Below are 23,962 nucleotides of genomic sequence, written 5' to 3'. Positions count from 1 at the left end.
CATGAATTATCGAGTAAATTTTCAAGAGAATTCTCGGCTGTTGCAAACGGGCTTTATATGGGAAATTCATGGTCCACTAACAAAAAATCATCATTATTTGATATTTTAATGTTTTTTACTATTTCTGAACATCATACCTATATAAATATTACATCATTTTGAAAGGAAATATAATAACAAATTGAATGAAGTAATAACATACAGGGTCTTCCATAAAAAAAATATATGTTTGTGTCGTATCTTCAAAACCATCCCCGGAAAAAAAATAGTACGCCACTGGATTATACGCAGAATTCTGTATCAGACGTAGTTTTTAGCTCAGCATTATTTCTAATAACTTCGGAGATACAGGAGGGGTCCGAAAATTATCAATTTCCAAAATCGCCCTGTTTCTCATAAACGGAAACAGTTATGCAAAATCCGATTAGGCCAACTTGAGTTTCACAAAAAAGTAGTAAAGGAACGTGAAAACCACAAGACTCTTTCTGAAATAACAAGCGAGAAACCTGGCTGTCTCACCCAAAATATGATGCACTGTACACCTGACGTTTTTTTACATCTTTGCAAACCTGGAGATGCTTTCCTCACTGCTGAAAGCGATTTTCTTTCTATCATCTCATCTTCAAAATCCAGTTGGTCTCCACGACGCTCGAGTAAATCCTGATTTAGAATCGTGGGCTCCCCAACTATAACCAAGACAAAGCTTTTTTCCCAAGTGCGACTAAACTATGTAGTCTCTATTGTTAGGCCGATACTTTCGAGAAACTTCTGGCGATCGTCTCAAATGAAAAATTCCTGTTCAAACCCAGACTGCAAGGAACTATTAAACTGCCAGTAATATAAAAACAACCACTCATTCCTTTCATCGCCCGTGAGACCGAGGAAGGAAGGAATGAGCTGGAATTGAAAATAGCTTCGAATTCGACCGAATATCAAATAGCACGCTGGCAAATCCGGGCTCCTATGTCATCTTTTATTGCAAACTCTCAATCGATTACCCCGGTTTTAATTAAAACTACTGAATCATCTGTCGGCAAGATAGAAAACTGCGGTATCTGTCCTGGTATCCTCGAATAGTATCGTCTGAAATTTTGCCAGATGCGGGAACCCAGACTTATTTCATTGATGGTTCGGAGTTGGAATGGATTCAAGATAACGGGATAGACCGTGGAATTCACGAATATCCGGAACGTCTGAATTTTTCAGAGCTGGGAATTTGTTACACTTATCGAGATAGGAATTTGTTCGCGTTCACGGCAGCTTTTCGGGTGGGTGGTCCAAAATAAATTACCGGGAATTTGAATGTTGCAGACTATCTTGCATAGCAATTCGCATAGTAAATTCTTTGTAAGTATCGAAGAAATTTCCTTATTTTAATCTCAAAACTCAATTAAATCTGAAAATTGACTCCAGTAAAAACTGTATTTTCATATCTAGAGCAATGTCAATATCAGTGTCATATCTGTGCCAGTATTCAGCCTTACCGAATGGCCGTCTTCATAGCCTCCTCTATAACTTTACACCTTAGATTAAATTAGATTAGAGGGGCGAAAGGTCATCCAACCTCGCATACACCTTGACTTAAAGATCTGTTGTGCATCCCCGCGTTGTTTACCAGTCAGGCAGTAAAGTCTCAATGAACTTCACTACCTTTCTGGGGGCCACATCAATTACTTGTTCCGGCTCTAGGAACCACGAACCAAGGTGCTGTAGCAAAGAGTTTCAGCAAGAGGATTCACTCTATCATATTGGCCGGTTGAGTTTCGATGCCCTTGAATGTTTCCTGGTTGAGTGGAAGGAACGAAAACGAAAGCAGATGTTCGTTTTGTTCGCAAGTCCCAATCTGATTGGTCGCCCAGATTCTCGTTAGAATTGCTGGTGCGTTGGGTCTCCCCACTTCAAGGTTGAAATTCAATGAATTCGATCTTCCTTTGCAAATCGACAAATTGAAACCTCTTGTTGATACTCTTTGGCTGCAGCCTTTTCCGATTAACAGCTTAGCACTCGCATGACAAGTGTTTGGCTGTCCCAGTGGCTTCTTGACAGAAGGGACATGTGTCATAGGGCGTTTTTCCCACTCACGGTACAGTGCCCTGTGAGTGCGCCCGTCAATTTCCTCAGTTCTGGTTTACTGAGTGAGAGAACTTCTTTGGTCCAGCTCGTCGAGTAAGAGAGTAATGACTTGGCCTGTCTTTGACCATTGATCGTGCGCCAGGACGCAAGTTTTCTCTTTTGTTCACAGTTCTCAATTGCCGTTGCTTGATGACTAGCTGGGAAGCCGCAAAACGGCTCTGGCCCGGTGAAGGGGATTACCCATCTTTCCCTGGTCAGGTTGTCTGCTGCTTCATTGCCGTGATCCCGGAGTGACCAGGCACCCAAATAAGATTGACCTGGTTCTTTTCTACGAGTAAACTTCACACCTATTATAACAGAGGTGGCTATGAAGACAGCTCTTAGAGTTCGGGAACGGAGACAATTACTTGATAGTGGACTGCTCTCAAGATGGTGAGGGATGCCAACGCATCCCTTCTCTATAAAGGAGACCGCTAGGGCACCAGCTTCTACTTCGCCGAACCCTATAGGTAATTGTTCCTGACAGAGTCCTATGGTCTACACCAAACAGGCTTCTTGTGCCTTAAGCCTTCTTGCTTCACCGATGGCTCTGTGTGCCCACAGAGACTGGAGTGGGAATTGTGGGACCTCGTTTCAACCTTTCCATCACTCTAGGGAAAGATTGTTCTATAGTGCAGGCTGAACTGTATGATGTTCTGATCTGCACAGTGGAGGAAGGATATTTCCTTAGATGGTACTCCTATCCATCTATATCTGTTGCTACAGTCAGGGAACCCTGAAATCCCTTTCTGAGGAGAGGTTTAACTCACACTTAGTACAGAAATGAAGGAAGGCTCTGCGAGAGCTCGGCTCTGGTAAAATTATGAAAGTTATCTTGTATCAGGCGCAGTTGGGACTTCCGGGAAACGATAAAGAAGACATACTTGTTAAGCGGGGCGCCCTCTGAGCTTTTGTTTGGAAATATAATGGGACTAATAGGCTGTTCCCTGTGCCGCTAATGCAGAAGCACTGTTGAACATATTCTATTTAATTGCAGCAACCTTGAAGAGCTAAGGATGACACACCTAGGAAACACAACACCAACTATTTCTATGGTGAGAGGGACTTCTCTCTATCTACATTACATATGAACGAATTGTGTCCTATCCCTTATATTCATTTCTAGTAGTTCAAAATTCAAAACAAGTTTGGCTTTGGTCGAACTACTTTGGCCTAAAGTTTTCGGGCCAACATCCGGAACGAATAGGAGCCTTGTGAAGAAGAAGAAACTAGAAAAAGTTCAATATTCTCGTCGTTTCCCATAGGTCTTTTAGGCCGAAATTGTTACTAGGATATGGTCCGATTATTCGCCTTCTGTTAGATTGGAAAGCCCTCTAAATCGACTAGTCTTCCCTCATTGCCTCTTCCACTCAGTGGTTATGAAAGACGTATATAACTCTTTACGGCTTATTCCATTATATCTCGTTCTCTGATGCAGGGGTTGTTGTGAACTTGTTTACAAAGACCTTCGACTTCAAATGACCACACAAAGAACTCCATTGGTGTTCGAACACATAATCTAGTAGGCCATTTCTGATAACCGAAACGACAGTATAAGACCTTCACTCATGCAGTAATTGATTGATTAATTTTATCAGCTATGAGGCATGTGGCACCATCTTGTTGAAACCACATATTAGACCCATCAATATTATCCAATTTTGGCAGAAATAACAGCTTGACCAGACCCATTTTCAAAAAAACCACGACCTAATACACCAGTCCAAATTCCGTGCCAAACAGTGACAATTTGTGCATGGCATTGCTCTTCGAAAACCACAAGCGGTGAACAAAGGCATCAAGGTGAGAATGTTCATAGATTGTGGGATCATCTTGCTCGAACTGCGACCGTCAATAATGAATACTTATACCCTAAACTGTTGGCGAACTTGAAACTCGCTTCAAAGGCTCTCTGAAGATAATTCAAATCTTGGCTAATTACTCACAACAGATTTCGTGGATGTTAAATTTGACAGATGACAGACAAATGTGGAATATCTATATCAAGGAATACCCCGCATATTTAATTATCTCCACAATCGCGATTTAGGCCATTGCCTTTCATCGTCTACATAAATTTGTAGGGAAATAAATGGAGAAACTTCCGTGTAGTCTGGAACTATAATATTCTGAAGGGACAATGCTGTCTATTAGATGTGCTCCGAATGCCAGTCACAAACGTCGACATCTGCGAATGTTATACTAATTTTACAGCCCGATCCGTCTCCATACTAGCGGAATCTGATGTAAATGAATATTGAATCTTGGCTACGCGAGCGATCATGGCACTAAAACATTATCCACTGCATCCCACGGCGATTTTATATTATATGATGATTTGACGAACCAGGTAGCGTATCGGGATATTAGGCGCCTTGACAATACTTCAATTTCATCCCTTTGAAGTTTTTCAGCCTGTCGATTTCATTGAGAATTCCGAAACGATTCTTGCCCTGATGGTATTTGATTGAATTGAATCAGATCAAATAATTGCCTGCCTACTTGAAATGGTAATTCATTCTTCGTTATGCAAGGGCCTCACTTGCGCTGAAAGTGCTTCAAACTACATATAATAAACAACCATATGACAAACCAGTATCGATCATCATTGAAAAGTTCAGCTCCTCATAGTTGGGGAGCCGACGATGCTAAATCGGGATTCATTCGAGCGTCTTGGAGACCCAGTTGATTTTGATTAGAGATGACAGAAAGAAAAAAGGTCCTATGAGTTATGCACTTTCAGCGTTTGGGAAACCATCTGCAGGTTTTTGAAAATGTAAAAAAAATCGTCAGGTGTATAGGATGGGCAAAATTGGTGATACCTGAACTAAAACTTTTTAACCCAACGAGAGAGAGAAAAATGAATGTACTATTCATGTCGTCTTTTTTCGAGAAATTTATAATGAGATCAACTGCCTTCCTCTATCCTCTTTTGCTTCTGAGTTGTAGGCCAAAATTTAAATTTGGGCGATTTCAACTTTATTCAATATCTTCGTTTCTATTTTGATAGCAATCCAGTGGCGTACTATGATTTTTTTCCTACAGGTTTATCTGCTGAGCTATAACATAAAGTTGTGTTTTTTCTTATGAAAACAGTAGTTTAAAATGACTTAGAAAGAATCGCCACTTTTTTACCGTTTCAGAAATATATTATACTTCACCCTCAGTCTTTCTAAGTCATTTTTAACTACTGTTTTCATAAGAAGAAATACATCTTTATGTTATAGCTCAGCAAATATGCCTGTTGGAAATAATCATAGTACGCCACTGGATTGCTATCAAAAAAGTGTCTGTATAATGTTTTCATTTCAACATCCTAGCTTAAACAGAAACGGAGATAATGACCAAAGTTTAAATTTTAATTTTGACCCATAACTCGAAAACAAAAGAAGATAGAGTAATGCAGTTGATTGCATTATTAGTTTCTTGAAAAAAGACGACCGTAATAAGATGTCATTTTCCACTAACTCGTTGGGTTGAAAAAGTTGTAATTCAGGTATCACCAATTTTGCCCACCCTGTACATAAACGAGCGTGTCAGATTAAGATACTGTATATGCCCTATATGTCTCTGATAATAAATTCATGTTAATCTGACAGTTTGTGAGGTGGGACTGGCCGTATGGACGAGTTGAAAATGGTAAAAAAAATTTTTATCGAGTGTGTCAGATTTTTAGAGGATATGTTAATTCGACATAAAAGAAGCTACTTTTCAAGAGAATGACAATTCGGACCAATGTCACAGCGGTCACTTGAAAATGCAAAAGAAAATCGTTACTCGTACATACAGATTTTCTTAAATATGGTAAATCTGGGTGTTGCAGACGTGTAGACCCATTAATCTGACAAAAATCTGGGGGGTTGTCTTAATATGACAATTTAAGAATAATAAAAAGGCATTTTTTTATGAAAGAATAACCGTATTTGAAATCACACAGGGTAAATACTTATCATTCGAAGGCATTTTTTTGAATACCTTCCTTCCTGTACTCTAATCGTTTCTGTATGCATTGTTGTAGTTGTTGATAACAAAATTCTATACAACTTTTGAAGCAATTTTTCATACTCTTCACCGTTTTCGAGCTAGAGGATGATAGGGGCGAAGAGCTTAGCCACACATGCGAAAGGCAAGGTCAATGAAGCAACCCAGTCTAATGTACATTCATCGCCATATATCTCAAAAACGTTCAAACGTAGAGAAAATTGCTTCGGCCAAAACCCTAGAAGATGTTATGCTCTACAACTTTCATAATGAATGTGAAAACAACTTGAAGCCCAGGAGAGGATATAATTCAAAAAAACTCATTTTATGACATTTATAGTCAATTTTTATTGTTTCGGCTTGCTGAAACTGCAGATTATATGTTTTCCGTTATTCTTTAATAATTAGCTTCAAAATAGGAAAAAAGCCACCGCGCTCGAGAATGTACCTACACGTGACGTTTTTTTTTTGCAAGTTTGGCGCCCTCTTAAATTATTAGATTAGGAGTATGTATACTTTTCAACATGTAATTAACCACATATATCCTAATCTGATACACTCGAGTATGTACAATGATAGTTTTTTCACTATTATGACAGGCAGTCCTAGACAATTCCCCTATATACAAGTCTATATACAGGACCCAGGTTATCACCCCTTATATTAATCTGACACGATCGAGTAAATCCCTAATTTCCCTGTAGGGCTGCTCAACTAGTACTAGTTATCACTTTTATGATGGCACATCAAACTGTGTTTGCAGAGTCTTTTTTCGACACAAGGTTGGACGGCTCACGATAAATCAATTAATCGACAATGTCATGCAGGGCAAAATATTCAGGATTGAGGACTATACAATCTACAACAATTTAAATAAGGTATTGAAAGTGATTAAGGAATCGTTTGTGCGCAGAGTGCTTTTATCGCTATCGTATTTAAATCCCTTTTTTATGCCAGGTAATACTATTCGGACATCAAACTAATGATGACGTCATTGAACAATTAAGAACTATTTCTTTGGTGAGTATCTATTCGAAGTTATTTCCAAATGTTTCACACTTGTATCTTAAGTCTGTTTCTGTTATTTAACTATCAAATTTTCATGTTATAGTAATGTGAAAAATACGAATTCCCCGAGTTGACATTAATTCTCGCACCTCAAGTCAGGTCCTTTGATTCAGGAATCCCAAAATGCAGATGGAAGACGTTATATTGAATAGATGATATTTTCAACTTCTTCATTTCGAGAGTTTTGTGTAGTCAATTTTTGCCGAAATGATTGATTTTGTGAGGTTGTACTTTTCTGTTGAGAAACGATCACCCGTCCAAAAATCTCAAACCACATTGTCGAAATACCAATTGCTAGAAATTCCTTGGTAGAGAACCATGAACTTTTCAAGTAAAAGTAGAGTACCTACTAATCTTTACTGCTGTTTTCCTTCTATTCACATTGTCCTCAAACATGATAATAATCTGTTCAGTTCTATCCCACAATAAGAGCACTCGGTGATTGTCCACCCCGTTTCTGTGACGGTGACCGATTTCGAAATAAGCGGTTCGAAACCTGTATAGGATAAGCCATCATGGATTGTTGACTCGGATCGCAATCACGAAAACGTGACGTTTAATCCACATGTTGATAGATACAAGGCTTTATTCTATGACGGCATCTCATTAGCTTCGATTCATCCAGTCTGTTGTTCATAGCCTTCAGCTACTATTTTCCCGAGCGGTTTTCAACACAAACGAAGGGAAAAGTTAACTCCAGGTTTACAATCTCCACAGTTGTGGATAGCCCTCTGATCGAATAACATGGTTTAATGAGTTTCATTGAAGGCATAGAAGGGATATCAGAAGTACGTTCATGGAGATAAAGGATAATCATCATTCCCCTATTGACCAAATCTACTCTGTATACCTATTTATGGTAGAAATGGTGTACGAAATCATGTACAGAATTGAAGCTTTAGAGGTGATTTCGATTATTGTGTACCTATTTATTTGACACCTCTCAAGCATAATCATTTGTTTTCTGAAATAAGATTTGCAAATGCTAAAAAAGTGAAGTTTCGTGTTAGCCAAACGAATTATTTCGAATGTTAAAAATTCAACAGCAATTCACCAATTTCTCTGGTCAGCTCAGCACGCTGTTATTAGGATGACCAATCTGTAACAGATAGTACTACTCGTTTTGCCCATTTTCTGAGCTTGTTCATCAACCATCATTTAGTTCGACAATTTTTACTAATGGATAAACTGTTGTTGATATTGTGTAAATTTATGAGGCGCTTTTCAATGTGTTGACAACTGTCAATCAGTCAGCTTGGGGATTTCTAGGGATTAATCCATCCAATATTCTTCTATCACTACTTATAATTTTACTAGTATACATTTGTATGGCATAGTCCATAAAATCCAAGAATGATTAACATCCCAGTAGGTCTTGAAAGTCCAGACGCAGATTGATATCATAGACATAGAGACATGGATTGTGCCTTCCCTTTCTATCTATGCATGAAATACGCTCAAAAAAAGTGACATAGAGAAATGAACATCGGGCATGCTAGTTGTCTTTTCTAGAATTTTGATTTGTCCCCACTCACCTCTATGTGAACAGAAAAGAGACAAGTAAAATAGCCAAATTTCATGCTGGCATTGCTCAGTCCATGTCTCTATGTCTATGCTTGATATCTGGTCACAAAAGATCTTCAATTATCTGTAGTTTCAATCACAGAACTGGAATATATAGATATAACTTAGAAAAGCACTTGGAAATTAAATAGATATATTCAACTTCGGAGCAGATTAATCGGCTTTCAGAATTGATACAATAATGTATCCAATTTGTACGAATAAATTCAGGACATAAACAACAGTACGGAATTCAAATTATTGTCGGTGAGTGATTTAGTGCATAGATAGATTCATAATAACATAGACATAGAGACATGGACTGAGCAATGCCAGTATGAAATTGGCTATTTATAGAAAGAGGGAAATGTAAAAGTCGGGCCATTACCTGTCTCTTTTGTGTTCACATAGAGGTGAGTCCGGACCAATTCATTTTCTAGAAAAAGACAACTGCATGCCCGATGTTCAGTTTCTCTTTGTCACTTTTTTTGACCGTATTTCACGCATAGATAGAAAAGGAAGGCACAGTACATGTCTCTATGTCTATGATCTATAATAGGGATATTCACAATACAAACCTGAATTCCGCAACACAAAATCTTAACTTATGCGCTATTACCAACTTAAATTCGATTTTCCATAGCCAACGGAGATGTCAATCATTCTTGAATGGACTGTACTAAAGTGAGGTCGAATGTCTGCAAACAAGAATGCAAATAGTACGCTATCATTGACGGGTTAACTTCATAGACATACTCACCCAAGTTGTAAGTTGTAATTTTTATGGTTAACTTCAAATCCAAACTCATTTATAGTTTTTTCTGAAGAGGCCTCAGTAACTGAAATAACAGGTTATTGTTTTATTAAGTTATCAAACATTTTGATGAAGTCACTGTGTAGAGCAAGAGCTAGAATGTCCATCAAGATTTATTGAACATGATTCATTCATTCAGGTATCCAGACATCGTTCACTTCTTCATGATGAAATACGTACGATAAGTATTTTCCTAAACAATTCAACGTTATCCAGAATTCAATGATTCGAATTTGACTACCTCCGCCTCTCGGAGCTGAAATAGATTTCATTTATGTTTGAGTTGGCATCAAAACAACGAAAGAGCCTCATAAAATTCAATTCTGCATTGGATTGTAAAACGGATTTCACTGATGAGAAATCGATCTTTCTGTTTGTTGGAATGTTCCAACAGTATGAGGGGAGTGAAGAGTCCATGCACATAAGATTTAATGGAATGTTGTGATAGGCTAGATAATGGGTTCGTAAGGGCTCAGTCAAATGAGATGAGACATCTTCATACATTCATCTGTTTAGTCTCTAGAAACAGACTAGATTAGTTCAACTCAGAAAAATAATAATATATCTTTATATTTTTGAAATCTATATATAGATATATACAGGGTGACAATTTGAAAACTTGTCAGTCCAATTATGTCACGACAAGGACGATTTCAGAGAAAATGCCGGAATAGGTCAAGTTCTATTCGTAGGGGGACATATTTTGAGCAGAATTGTAAGCCGAAATCTCCTCAACCCTAGGTGTAGGAGCTATCACCCCTAAATTCTCAATAGGAAATAGGGGGTGAGCTATACCTCAATTGAAAGATCACTTGACCCTCTACATGAATACTATAGTTTGCAAATTTTTATTGAGTCCTTGAAGTAGTAACAGGGGCTGACAAAATATTTGAGGAGATTTCGGCTTACAAAATATGTCCCCCTTCCTTCAAAAATTGACCTGTTCCGGCTTTTCCTTTGAAAACATCTTAACTGGCAAGTTTTCGAATTGTCACCTCCTGTAACCACTTCAAGGGATCAATAAAAAATTGCAAACCATAGTATTCATGTAGAGGGACAGGTGATCTTTCAATTGGCCTTACTCTTGAAGGCGTGATACATTTATGACGATTATTGATTGAATTATTGAATAAATCCCTACATTTGGAATATTTTAAATATTGTAATTTTAAATACTGTTCTCAGATAAAGGGAGGTAAAGAGTTTTAGGAACTACGTAATTTCATCTCACTTTTTCATGTTTAAATCGAATTTCTATCTAACAAGTTCATGCTTCAAATAGATCGTATAATGAAAGAAAAACAGTCTAGGATGCTATTAACGTTGAAGGGCTGATTCTCAAATATAATAGTACTCTGCTATTTGCCTATTCATTATTTAATGAACAATATTACCGAATATTACATAATACAATTTTGCGTATTGGCCTGAAATACCCCAAGGATAATTCTTTCTGTAAACTTCTTCCAAAAAAAGAACCAATATTGGCTCTGCTAGTGAGATGTAATTAACTCCAAATTTTAGACAGGAATGATTTATAAAGCCTGGATTAAGCCCCTAAGTTTTTGCCTCGGTCTCATTTCTATCGACGGAGCTTAGCGAGAAATTTATTGTATGCGGTAAACTCCGAGCTTCCACGAAATTTCATGTGGTATTCGGCCAGAAATTCAGATATTTCATGTATATACAGCCGCTATTTTATTAATGTAATCGAAACACCCCTGGAAAATTTTCTTGGGGAGGATTACTTATTTATACTATTTAATTTCGAACTAGCAGTAGCCATTTTACGTGATGAGACCTGAAATTGTGAAAAAACCTTCTTTTTAGAATGGACATGATTGAAACTTCCCTACCATACATGGTAACTTATTAATATTAATTATTAATATTATGACTTTAGCCTTGCGGCTTTCACACTCCTCTCCAGAGGAAAATTCACTTATCCCAGATATCTCAGATATCAAAAGGATTAAGCTCTGTTGGAGCCCTTTCCAGGTTTTCGGGCTCGTGGTGGTGGTCGGGTTCGGGTCGCTCCTCGGCTCCCTGCTGTAGGTTGGATTCCTGCTCCACCCGCACTTCCTGTCGGAGCAGACGGTGTTCCTCTGAATTTCCCATGTACTTGCGTACAGTTCTCGCCGTTCCCAGCAGTACCGCCTTCTGCATGACTCTATAGATATTTTCGTCCAGCTGAAATTTCCTCAAGTTCTCTAGTAGTTTCTTCGGTATCAGGCCTGTAGATGATATGAAAATAGGGATGGTCTTGACATCTTTCAGCTTCCACTGTCTCCTGGTTTGCTCCTCGAGATCTCTGTATTTTGAAATTTTTTCAGTGTGCCTATCTAGAAGATTGTTATTATTTGGAATCGCCAGATCGATGAATAGTGCCCTGTCCTCATCCTTATTGAGCAATATGAGGTCTGGTCTATTGTGGGTTATTTTCCGGTCTGTGAGAACCGTGCGATCCCAGTATAGCTTGTGATGTTCATTTTCCAATACAGCATCCGGATGGTAATTGTAATAAGGAACCTTTTTCGAACTTAGAAGTGGGTGTTTTAGTGCCAATTCTTGGTGAAGAATCTTGGCAACGGCATCATGTCTATTTTTGTACTCCGTGCCCGCGAACTTCTGACATCCCCCGGTGATGTGCTGGATAGTTTCATGTGTCGCACAGCCATAACGACAGCTATCATCCGCCATTGAGACATCCTTGGCGATATATTTCATGTAGTTCCTTGTTGGAATCACCTGATCCTGGATGGCGAGCATGAAACCCTCTGTCTCAGGAAACAACCTTCCGGAAGTCAACCAGTAGTTCGACGCAGATATGTCGACGTAATCATGGTTGACCTCGTTCTGGTGCCTCCCATGCAAAGGTTTGCCAATCAGTTTCTGCATTTTACTTTCTGCAGAGTGTTCGACGGTTTCCAAGTGGACCTGAAAAGTGACATCTTTTATATTATAAAGATATGAAATCACAAAAATACATCATTATTCAAATCGGATTGTTTATTCGGAAATTTTTACTTATGGAGATATGTTGAAAATAAAATTCTCAAGATTCCAGTCATAAATATTGCTGATTTCTTGCGTTATTTTGTTGAATACAATGGGCCATATGCATAAAGAAGTAGTAAATGCTTTCACTTCAATTTATTGAAAGGAAATTATACATTTTATATTTAACTGACAAAGATAGTATTATAGTAAAAGCAAATACTCTTCTTTATGCATACGACTCATTGAACACTGTTAGAAAAGGATGTCGAATGGTACTCATTTTGAGAACTTTTTATGAGTTGTAATTATAGTTATTTGTGTACCAAGGACTAAAAACTGTCTTACAGTCGAGCCTGCAAATTGATAGCCGAGGCGCAGCCGAAGATAGCAAGCAGGCGAGACAATATAGACCAATATATACCTTTATGAAAGCGAGAAGTTCTTCTAAGTGTCCGTAATTGCCAATTCCCTTAGCTCTGGTGAAGTGTTACTGTTATCCATATCGCTATTACTATCCATTCTTGATTATACTGAACACTAACATTCAGACCACATACCTAATTCACTGGTAGAAGGTTTTTATTGTTTTCAGATATTTTCGAAAACATGGCACATTTTGTACATCGACAATCTATCAAAATTGGATCAAAATAAAATATCTTTTTTCCATTTATCAAAATCTATACAATGCCTAGGTATTGTAGAGAATGCCTAGGCATTGTATAGAATGCCGTTTATACACATTGCCGGTAACATATACACTCTGAAATTTATGCCGAAGAAATCGCCGGTCCCAACATAATTTATGAGTTATAACTTATCTGACTCCGTATCAAAATAGGCTACTCCAGTTGAAGTCTGCAAAACGATTTCATCCCTACACCGGCCACGGGTACATCATTTGATACACTTCATTCCGCCAAGCCGCATCGCCTGCGGTCCTCCTAGTCCTAGAAATCCCACATGTTTGCAGGAATCAAGTTTCGAACACGAACTGCTGCAGAGCAATTTACATGACATCGTAATGAATGGCCGGTCCAGATTCCACGTTATCTCTTGTACATGCAAACAGGCACTGAGATCTACCTTAACACCTATGCATATAACTTCTTGTTCCTCCATTATAATCAGTTTAAGTCAAATATATGACGGGGTGCGGAACTTGCGGAAGCCTATAGTCGGCTAATTTCAGTCGACCCCGTTCGTCGTCAGGTAACCCGCCGTTCGAACGTTTACATTGGTCTGGAGTCGGTATAGGATAAACTGATCAGATAGGTGTTTACAGAAGCAGGCGAGATTAAATCCAGAACCCACGCCATTGATGGCATTAGAGAACGGAACGTCCTGAATTTCTTTTTTCCGAGGAGGATTCGAAAAAAGGACGAAATAAGGTGTGAAGTTTGGTTTGATAACGATTTTAAAGGTCAAAATTCTGCAGGGTACTTTCGTATCCTCTTGAATTTCCTAGAAATAACACCATTTCCGAAGGTGAGTCAAAAATGATCATTTGAAATTCGGTTTACTAGAGACAGGTTGTCTCTGGTTCAGACGCTGTCATTTCAGGAGCCGTCAATGGTAATTCAGATTTGTTATATTTACTGGGTTGTTCGGAAAGTCATTTCGTTTTTTTGTCAACAGATGGTCTAATTGTATTTTTACAGCAAACTTCACACTTAAGCCGCATAATCATTATATATTTTGGCAGCTGATATAGTAGGTCTTGTTTGTTGAAGTTTTTGTTTCATTCTTTGCAATAGTTTTTGTTTGGTGCTCTATGAAAGATGGAAAATCAAAAGCAACATTTTCGGCATATTTCACTATTTTACTATCGAAAAGGTGAAAATGCAGTTCAAGCAAAGCAAAAATCATGTGATGTGTATGGAAAAGATGTATTGACAGAACGACAATGCCAAAATTGGTTTGCAAAATTTCGATGTTGAAGATATGCACCACGTTCTGGAAGCCCGTTAAAGCCGATGAAGACAAAATACAGGAATTGATAGATGCAAACCGCCGAATAACAACTCGTGAGATTGCTGAGAGGTTAAATTTATCAAATTCGACCGTTCATAAACACGTGAAACGTCTTGGTTTAATTTCAAAACTTGAAATATGGTATCCACATGTTCTTACAGAACGAAATTTGCTTCGCCGCATTAACGACTGTGATTTGCTTCTCAAACGTCAACAAAACGATCCATTTTTGAAGAGAATTATTACTGGCGACAAAAAATGGGTTGTTTACAAAAATGTTAAGCGCAAGAGATTATGGAGTAAAAAAGATAAACCAGCCCAAACCACTTTAAAACCACCAAAATAAGGTTATGATATCTGTTGGGTGAGATTTCAAGGGGATCTTTTTATTTGGGCTCTACCGGACAACACCACGATTAATTCTGAAGTGTACTGTGATCAACTGGACAAATTGAATGATTCCCTCAAACAGAAAAGACCAGAATTAATCAATAGAAAAGGTGTTGTCTTCCACCACGATAATGCGAGACCGCATACAAGTTTAGTAACTCGCCAATAGCTTTTAAATGAATGGGATGTACTACTACACCCACCATATTCTCTAGATTTGGCACCTTCAGACTATCACTTGTTTCGGTCTCTGCAAAATTTTTTGGAAGGGAAGACCTTCACTTCAAATCATGACGTCACATATCACTTGGACCAGTTTTTTGCCAGCAAAAATCAAAAGTTTTATGAGCTTGGAATCAATCTCTTACCCAAAAGATGGCAAAAGGTATTGGGCCAAAATGGAGAATATATAATTCAATAAAATATTTATACACTCTAAAAAATCGTATATCGATTGAAATTTATTCTGGGAGGATTCTGCATTTCTTCATAAACTTTTTAGGGTTTTCACTCCCAGTCTCTGAAACAAAATCAATTAACACATTGACGGACAGTACCTATTTGGCAGCTGCTTGTGATATGACGCGCATATATACTGATTTAATATGGTTCAAAATTGGAGTGATATACACATAGATTAAATAGATGGATCATAAGCTATTTTCCAGACTGTTCATTTTTCAAATTATTTCCACTCCAAATAACCACCAATGAAATGAATTTTCGCTTGTTTTCCCCTCCAGATCGCTTCTAAAATTTCTAAGACGGCGTGTGTATTTGTAATTGTCAAAATATTATTTCAATCATTCACGTCGTAATATTTTGGAAAATAAGCAGCGATGTGCCGTAAAAACGTGTGTTTGAAATAAAAGTGCAATTTATGCACGAAAGAGGAAAGCGATTTATTTATTCTGGTAAGTTTTTGATATTTTATTCTTGTTTGAGTTCACGACTTTATGAAATCAGGGGAGGGAGTTAGGGCACGCCAGGGTCGAATTAAGTTTGAATCCCATCTAATGATGGGATTGAAATGTTGAGTTTATACAATCAAATAATTGATTTCAATTTTAGATTTCCCAGAAATGAAACCAGACGACAGCAGTGGAGGGTTACACTGGGTCTTGAAAACAATTCACACTTCTCTTGTAATTTATACTCCAGACTTTAGTATAATGAGAGTAATCGACTTTTACGGTAAATTTGAAAAAAGATGCCATCCCGAGTGAGGTAAGATAGGTAGTTTACCACTTATTTAACTCGCTTTATTGTATGATTATCACTTTCTTTGGAATTTTGCAAGTGATTTCTGACTACTTCTGAACTTGAAAATAATAGTAGATTTTTTCTTATTATATAATGCTTTTTAGTATAAACATTCTTCCTGGTTTCGAGATGAACAGTATAACGCGATATTAATTGCTTCAATAATGTTGTAATTATAGCCAATACTGTGCCAAACCTGTTATCAGTACTGGAGTTTTTGAGGAAAATGGAAGGAAAATGGGAACAATATCAAGAAACACGAATGCCAGTTCAGGATTTGCAGAAATGAAAGCTTCTTGTAGTTCAAGGATAAAACAAGTGAGGTACATACCTACCCAGGGAGGTATACAAAATTCCTTATAAATTACTATGGCAAATAGAACTCGTCTTAGGAATGAAAATCCATAAAAATGAGCTGAGGTCATGTTTGGAACTTTTTGTGAAAATCAAAAAAGTTTCCTTTATTTCTAAAATGTATTTCAATGTAAAAATTATGCTACTACTGTAATTATGATTACAATAATGACCATTCAATTAGAGCTCGGATATTCCCATTATTTTTATGATTTATTAAATGAAAATGTCTGTTATCAGGATACCTCATATTTCGAAGTAAAACTTCAGTTGAAAAATTGTTGCAGGAGACAAGCGGAGAACAGAAATTAAAAAACAGCTAATTGACGTCAAAAAACCGATTTAAGATTACGAGTGAGTCGTCAGTACTTCAAGAAAAAAGTTGCTGCCCTACAAGCAGTTCCTAATTCATTGGAAAAAAAAATTCAAGATGAAAGCTTAGAAAGCTTTGCTTAAAAGTTACATTATTATTGAGTTAGAGCTTACAGTTTCGTAAAATAACTCTTGATTATTATGCACTTCAACACCAAAAAGCACTTTCGAGGTGGTATAAAAATTTGAAAGGGGAAGCAGGTTGTTGAACTAGGTATTTGAGTTGCTGAAAAACACTGCTCTTTAGTTTATATGCAATATAACTTAATTCAATTTAAAACTGCCCGTAAAAAAAATATTGATTCTTCATCTAGAATTGAGGAATTCTTTTATGAGTTACTTTATACAATAAGAAATAATTTCCTATTTCACAATCATTGGTTCATGTTTACAGTATTACATTACTGTTTCATTCCGCAAAATCTGTACGGAAGACTTGAGGATTTCTTCAATGAACAAACTCTTTTAGATTCTCATTATACAAATTCCATAAACTTCAGCTGCTTCCACTTCTATTGATTTGAGAATTTACCATTCTAAAGGGAATTTTTTTCATGAAAGTAATTTTTGGTTTTCAGTTAATGCTTAGTAAATAAAATTTCAAATAATCTGTACGTAGGTTAGGGTCATATTGACTATTATTTGTGTATGGTAACATTGTATTCAAAATAAATTCTTTTTTACATCAGTTGTTTTGGTATTACATATTAGTTCTACATCCCTTTGATTAGTTGTCATAAGAAAAATACTCGAAATCTTTGCAATGAAAATTGAAACATATTTCCATTCGATATAAAATTATTGCCGACTTCCTGAAATATTCACAGTGTGACTAGTTCTGAATCCGCCCCTGTCCAGTTCCCCCACCCAAGATATCCAAATTCACATTTATGGCAGTATTTCGTGAACGCGTTTTTTCGAGATGCTCTATCTCCTGTTTTATTAATCTATGGATATACATCAAAATATCAGTAGTGATTCAGAGGATGTGAATATGGAAAAAAAAACAACAGATGGCTTCAGACGTCATTGTCATAACATGAACAATTTTCTTCGTTTTTTTATGACATGAACGTCCAAAGGCGTTCTCATTTTTTCAACAGAAAAAGTAGAATTTCTCTTACTGATACTGATACTGATTGCTGGGTGTGTTGGACGGACTAACCCAAACCTGCCACCGCGACCAACGGTCTATTGTAGCACACAAGCATGCTCAAAGAGCTAAATCTCTCCCTCTAGTCCCATCCTACCCAAAAAGGAGATGATGTCGGAGGGGGAGTGATTCTTGAGTTCCTCTAGGATCATCTTCGGAGAGCCGAAAACTCCGAGTCTGACCCTGTCTGCCGCCGGGCAGTCACAGAGGATATGCTCAATTGTTTCGTCTTCCTCTAAGCAGAGTCTGCAGAGTGGGTCGTTGACGATCTTGAGTTTTTTGAGGTGGGCTCTGAGTCTGCAGTGTCCTGTAAAAACCGCTATTATGGATCTCAGATTAGTTCTAGAAAATTCTAGCCAGCGACTGGTGTATGGGCTGAGAGGCACTGAAATAGCCCTATGCGAGTGACGCAATCCAGGACGGTTGCGCCAGTGCTCCAGGACCTTTTGCCTTATCCAGCTGTTGTTTCGGTCCCTGATTAAGGAATTGGGAATTCCTATGCTGGGTTCCGGGCCAATAAGCGTTGATGTCGCGCCTTCTCTGGCCAGAGCATCCGATACATCGTTGCCACTGAAGCCAGAGTGTCCAGGTATCCAAATCAGTTGCAGTCTGTTTAAACTTCCCAATTTGGTGAGTTTAGATCTGCACTCAAATACCTGTGCCGAGTTGCATTTGTCAGCCGCGAGAGATTTGATCGCAGCTTGACTATCCGTAAGGATTTTTATCGATCTGCCCGCCCAGCCACTGTCAAGTAAATGGCCTGCGCACAGATCAATGGCGAAGATTTCTGCCTGAAAAGCTGTCGCCGACTTTCCCAGACTAGCACTGAGTTTGGTCAGCGGTCTACGGCTGTAGACTCCGGCTCCAGATCCCTGACTGGTTCTGGAGCCATCAGTAAACCAGCAAGGTCCTTGTAAATAGAAATCCTTGTGATGGAGCCATTCGTCTCTGCTTGGAATCAGAGAAACGAATGTTCCCTCGGTGCTGGTTCTTGTGATTATTTGATCAGTTCTCATGCCCATCATCTCGTCAGCCTCCAGTTGGGCCGACAGACGACTGGGCACGAAAGTGAGTTTGTCAGGCTCGTTCACGGTGAGGTGGTGGAGCCTGTGGGTTGCTAGTCTTGCCTCTCCCTGGAGAGAATTTCTCTTAATTAGATTCGGTAAGAAAGTTGAAATGAAAGTTTAACATGGAAACTACGTAATTTTCGAGCGTAACTCTCTTACATTTGAACAAATACTGAACACGCTGGATGGCTGTGTCGCGACTGAATACTCGGTATGGCGAAGCGAATGATTTCGATCAAGATCCTCATCTTTCGGGTTCACAAGACTCAAAATGTGTGATCGATGTGACGCTTTTTCATAATATCACGCTTTTCCAACGTCCAGGAACGTCATGTCGATATTAGACGAGTTTATAGGAAGACGTCTATAAACGTCTGAAAACTGTGTCGTCACATCATGCACAGTGACTTGAACGTCTATAGACGTCGTTGTCCGTCAATGTGTTAAAAATGAAATCAACGATTTGCTCCTGCGTAAATTCTTGCACTAATTTGTCAGGAGCAAATTAACTAGAAAAAATTGTTGCCTGACAATGAACTGAAAATAAATAACGTTGAAATTATAATTCTAAGTGGTAACGTTTCGGAGTCTATATCAGACTCCTTCATCAGACGAAAAATCTATTTTCGAAAATCTTCTGAATTGTGGCTTTTGTTTGAAATTAATTGTCAATACATAGAAACAGAGACTGCATAGAAACGTTGATTCATTTAATTTTGAAATTACCGGATGACAGTTCCTTCTTTAGTAAATTGATCCAAATATGATCTATTCCTACCGAAAAATTTGCCAAATTATTATCTTGATCTGATAGAATACACGTAGACTCTTTAATCTTTCGTTTATAATGGTCTGGTTCCGTCATTAAAATTTTAGTGTTTCATTTTCGCCAAAAAAAACGAAATGACTTTCCGAACGACCCTTATTTCAGAAACAATTGTAAATCAGATTAATCATACAGTGTCATCAATGTGCCACCTTCAATATCTCGGTCTTCATGCAAAAAAAGAGGACCTAAACTAAACTTTGGTTCATAAGGGGGACATCCAATAGATTTGTATCAACCCTGTGAGCGTGATTACAGCCATTTTATACGGGAAGGAGGGTTGAGTGAAACCTCGCTTTTTCAATACAAGGACTTTTTCGAAAGGGCCATACACTTGACCCCTTTTGTTATTGTTGGTACTTCCAAAACATTGAAAATAAAGTAATAGTTACCTACTATAGCAAGAGTTGACATGAAACATGCAAAAAATGAAGAATTTTTACTGAAAATTTTTCCTTAAATGTTGTCTATTATTCTGTAGACAAAAATATAAACTATTTTTAAATTCGGCCTTACGTTTTGGAAAACTTTCTCGGCATATTGTGAGCGTATATTCTTTCATTTAATTCTTCAACAAGGTTGTGGAAGAATTGACAACATTTCGAATGGTTTTCTGCTTCTCGTTTGATAACCTTTTCAGTTTCAGACAATTTATATTGTCGTTTGCGTTTCTAAGAATTTCAAATCAGTTTTTGTTCTTTGTTCTACTTTCTTACAATCAACTTTCATTTGATTTGTTCTGCATTAATGCCTACACGTAAACTTAATTCTGATGAAACCAAAGATCAAGCTGAAGACCCGCCTATATAACATTCTAGCAAATAAGTATGATTTGTGCCGTAAAAAATTTTTTTTGCCCGTATATTCTTCGAGATATTACGACTTTCCGATGGATCTCCAACTTGACGCTGAGACACGGAATTTGGACAAATTGATATGATAATAATTTTGTGCCCATTTTGTGCCAATTTGTAAAGTGAAAAAAATTTAGATAATTTTTCCGATGGGTCTCCAACTTGACGCTGAGACCCCTCTATGAAATTTCTACAAATAAATATGATGATAATTTTGGTAATCTTTTGTTCTGAATTGTGCCGTAAAATAAAATTTTGTGCAGGTATATTTTCCGAGATAATCTGACTTTTCCAATGGGTCTCCAACTATCCGCCTATAGAATTTTGACAAATGAATATGATAATAATTTTGTGCCCATTTTGTGCCAATTTGTGCCGCGAAAAAAATTTTGTTCCCGTATATTTCCCGAGATTTTGAGTCGAATCGTGCAATAGCGGCCTTCGAACGCTACTGGTTTATTGTCCGATACTAATATTATATACCAATGAAACATCATTGAGGTTGTTTTTTGGAATCAAACAAGTTTCATACAAGATTGTAATTTTTCTGCGAAAAAAAGGAAGAGACCCAAAATTATCATAGATAGGTATAGAAAATACAGAGTTAAATCAAATTATAATTTGTAGATTCATTTGAAAATGTTGAAATATACAATGTTTTTCATTTCGAAAACATAAAACAGTTTCGCGTGGAAGAGTCAACGTTGTGAAACTGGACATGTTTTAGATTAGAACAGATCCAACTATCTCCTAAAAATTCCCAGAAATTCCCAGAACAATGTCATCTTTCCTTTCTCCCAAAACTTCTGAAAGGCCATCCACCCTGGGACACCCTGTGTAAAATTACTAATGATGTAAAACAATTATTGGAAAATCTTAAAGTACTTCAAACATTGTCTAGTCTATACTAGCACTAATTCATAACAATACTAATTGTCTAGTCTATTTCTCATCGCTATATAGATGATTCCTCCATGCTTGTATGGAACGGAGGAGAGGTTTTAATAATTACCAATTTCAACAATAGGCCTTTATAATCGAGCCCCTTTGTGGTGTCCATATTGAACGAATCGATTAACCATAAATGAACATTTTGTTGATTCAGGCACGCAATTGTCAGTCGGCCCGACTGAATGGCATGATTAAAACATTGTTTATAACCGTAATGATCATTACACCGCCTATTATGATGATGGTTTTACACTCTGTAACTTTCATACAGCCTCATCATTCGTTTAGATAACTCGACCGAATGCGTATCGCAACATGTTCGTTCAGAACGAATATATTGTGTATTTTTCGAGAACGTTATTTGTCTAATTTTCTGCGCAACAAGGAAATATGAGTGCACTCCTAAATAATATGCGGATTGTCAGACTAATTCCAGTTTAAAGAAAGAAGAACTTCCCATAACCTTGGATTAAGTTAACCTGTCCACGATGGCGGTCTCAAGAAGATATATCCATAGCCTCCTTAAATCGCCTCCTTAAGTATCCTCCTTAAGACGGCTGAGGATCGAGCAAGGTGGAAACAACTAACCGAGCGTATAGGGGGGAATCACGATCATCAGCAATGATGGAACGACTAGAGAGAGAGAGAGATGCAATAGGAGATTGAAAATACTCGGGTGATGCCCCCATCTACGTCACAATTGAGCGAGCAATGCATTGAGGGCGCAATTTGGTGGAGCTAGCAATAAATTTTAATCATTTCATACTTCTTCATTAACTCTTGTTAAGTACTTGTGTAGTACTCCTGTGATTTATTCATCAGTTGAACAGCGTTACCGTACAAAAGTATTTCAACTCATCTTCATTCTAACTTTACCGGTTACCCATTGTCTATGTGACGTCACTGCTTACGATACTAGTTGTGTCTATAGGGTACTCTAACGATTTGTCAAAATCAGCTGATTGTTCGATACCGTGGGGCACATAAAGCTTTTTGTTATAACTGTAAAGAGGCATTGCTGAGAAAGTTATATTCTAATTACTCTAATCTAACGTCGGGAAGAACATTTTTTCCAAAAACATGCACAAAACACAATACTCGACCAAAACAGCACGCGAATCAATGGGGTGAAAAGCTTGTGTGCCCCACGACAGTGAACGCTTAGCTGATTTTGACAAATCGTTAGAGTTCCCTATTCAGTTTGACATTAGCCTCCAACTATGTCATTACTTTTTAGAGGAATTGTTGAATTGCGCCACCTTTGCTTTATCTCCTTGAGCGTACTATTTGACGTTCTTGTTGACAGGTATTTAATCTCATTTCAGTAGATACCATACTACCATAGTACCATGGAAAATTAGTAGTGATGGAAGGGTTGGTGGAAGGATAATCTGGATAATCTAATTTACAGTTGTCAAAACATTGAAAATGACCTCAGAAACTCACACAAAATTACTGACAGTTCATCCATTCTTTGAAGTTCTCGAAATATGTAATAACTAGTGATGGTTATGATGAATGATCTCAGAAACCGGATATAAACGTCAGAGGTAAAAATTTCTGAAATTATGTTTGCAGTGCTAGAACTAATTATTTTTGTAAGTATTATATTATTCTACAAAATCAATGCAAAACCATTCGCGAAAACATCTTCTCCGAATTTCTGAGTGTGGTTTTCTTCAGTTTTTGGAGGCATTCATTGCATCTTTGGTTGATGTAAAACGTAAAACTAATATATGTTCTACTTGTGGAAAAAATTCTTCTTCATTTTCTATGACCCCCAGAACTATTTAGAAGCACTAGTAGACCATTTTGGTAAATCCTGATGAAACTAATAAAACGAACATATCTATCTTCAAACTTGAATTACTGGGAAAAGGTGGACCTTGGCATTATACAGGGTGATTCACCGCGATGACCTAGGAGTTTACGGAAAACTCATCACAATATTGGGGATAACTGATATAGACCTACCTACCACTACGTAGAAATTGGTCTATTGTAGCGGGATGCATATTGAGGAACTTTCTGCCAGAAATATTTACAGACCTAAAGCAACTTCCGCTTATACCAGAAACAGACTACTGATATTTCGAATGGCACATTCACTATATCCTTGCACTGTTAGCAAGATGATTTCCTGGCAATTTTAACTGTGTGTATATCTTGGGTAAAAACTCAACGGTTTATAAGTTACTGTGTAAGAAACGGTAAATATGA

The 23,962-nt window shown here is 37.6% G+C and overlaps 1 protein-coding gene across 4 annotated transcripts in view; it reads left to right on the top strand.

Annotated features, from left to right (window-relative positions):
- The window catches only part of LOC123306299 (neuropilin and tolloid-like protein 2), a 414,806-nt gene that overhangs the window by 88,705 nt on the left and 302,139 nt on the right, over window positions 1-23,962 (top strand). The window contains exon 1 of one of the 4 annotated variants that reach the window (XM_044888228.1): window positions 7,074-7,113. The exons of the other annotated variants lie outside the window; for them this stretch is intronic. The gene's annotated coding sequence lies outside the window, so the exon portion shown is untranslated. Of the gene's footprint in view, window positions 1-7,073; window positions 7,114-23,962 lie in introns of those variants that run through there. 4 annotated transcript variants of the gene reach the window in all.

This window comes from Coccinella septempunctata, chromosome 2 (assembly GCF_907165205.1).
Source record: "Coccinella septempunctata chromosome 2, icCocSept1.1, whole genome shotgun sequence".
Taxonomy (NCBI): Eukaryota; Metazoa; Arthropoda; class Insecta; order Coleoptera; family Coccinellidae; genus Coccinella; species Coccinella septempunctata.
This window is presented reverse-complemented; position numbering and strand designations above follow the sequence as displayed.